The sequence below is a fragment of the Tupaia chinensis genome, unplaced genomic scaffold, assembly GCF_000334495.1.
Source record: "Tupaia chinensis unplaced genomic scaffold, TupChi_1.0 Scaffold000532_1, whole genome shotgun sequence".
Classification (NCBI taxonomy): Eukaryota; Metazoa; Chordata; class Mammalia; order Scandentia; family Tupaiidae; genus Tupaia; species Tupaia belangeri.
Window position 1 is genome coordinate 427,391 of NW_006160045.1, and position 1,312 is coordinate 428,702.

General features: G+C 38.3%; 1 pseudogene; it reads right to left on the bottom strand.

Moving 5' to 3' along the window:
* Positions 1–210: 210 nt before the first annotated feature.
* Positions 211–677, bottom strand: LOC106735800 (60S ribosomal protein L24 pseudogene; annotated as a pseudogene).
* Between the last annotated feature and the right edge of the window lie 635 nt (positions 678–1,312).

The window sequence follows — 1,312 nt, forward strand, 5'->3', positions numbered from 1 at the left end:
CCTCTTTTCATGATGAGTCAAATTGTCTTCGTTACTGGTAGTTCTTCTATTTATTAATAATGCAATGATGAGTGTCAGATAGACATCTTAGAATTTAAAGTGCATAATATATGAAAACTTTAGATACTAAGACTACATTTTTCTTTTTAAAAGAATTATTATTATTATTATTTATAGTGAGATCTTTATTTTTAAATCTGATCTGTTAAATTAGTATTTTCCACCCACTCTGGGGGCAGACACCTTCACAGGCTTTACAGTCTTTTGCTTAGGTGCTCCTTTGTGGGAGCCTTAGCAGCAGCCATTGCTGTTTTTTGGATGCTTGCTTAGTCTATTTTGCTTCCTTGGCAACCCTGATAGCTTGTTCTCACGGAACCTTTCTAACTTCAGGTTTCTGTCTGCTCTTGGCCATGATTCCAGAAAGAGAAACATCAGTGATAACCCTCTGGAATTTGACTGTAAGGAGGGTCCTTTTCCTTTGGATTTCTTCTGACTCACCCTTTTTCCACTTTCTTCTGTAGAGAACAATCCAGTTTATCTCCCAAGGACTCTTCTTGGAAAGGAATGATGACTCACATTTTGCATTAAAAAATTGGAAAACGTTTCTGTGGATGCTGACAAACCTCCCATCCGGGATAGATCTTGTACCCAGTGAAACTATACAGCTCAACCTCCATGACAGCACTCACAGGGAAGAGCAAGAATTATTTATTTAATTTTATTTATCATTATTATTTTTTAAAATATGATCAGAGAGACAGAAAGAGAGAAGCCTAAAGATTACTTTTTAAAAAATAATTAATTCTGGGACCAGCAGATGGTGTGATGGTTATGTTGCTAGACTCCCATGTAGTTGACTGTGGTTCTAGTCCCAGACCTGGAGGCTTAAAATTCACACTGGGAGCATGTGTGTGTGTGTGTGTGTGTGCTCAAAATCCTGAGACAAGAATGGAGGAGAAGGGATTGCGGCATGGCCATTCCCCACTGTGGGAAAGCGGGGAAGAAGAGTGATTTCTTGCTTTCTCACTTTCCATCTCTATCTCTCCAGTGAGTACCCTATAGCAAAAATCTCTCTAAAATAAATAAATATTCTAGGTACCTCACAAGAAATGTATGGTATTCATTGGCTTCAAAAGTTTTCTGTCCATTTCTCTGATATATCCATTTGATTATGGTCTGTAGATTCAAGATAGCAGCCCTGAGTGGGAATATTTGACATACCAGGCATAAACATGTCACTTGAAGAAGTAGAGTTGGCCTCCGATGCCCTCCACTGATGACTCTGAACTTATCTTTTAGGAAAGTGCATTCT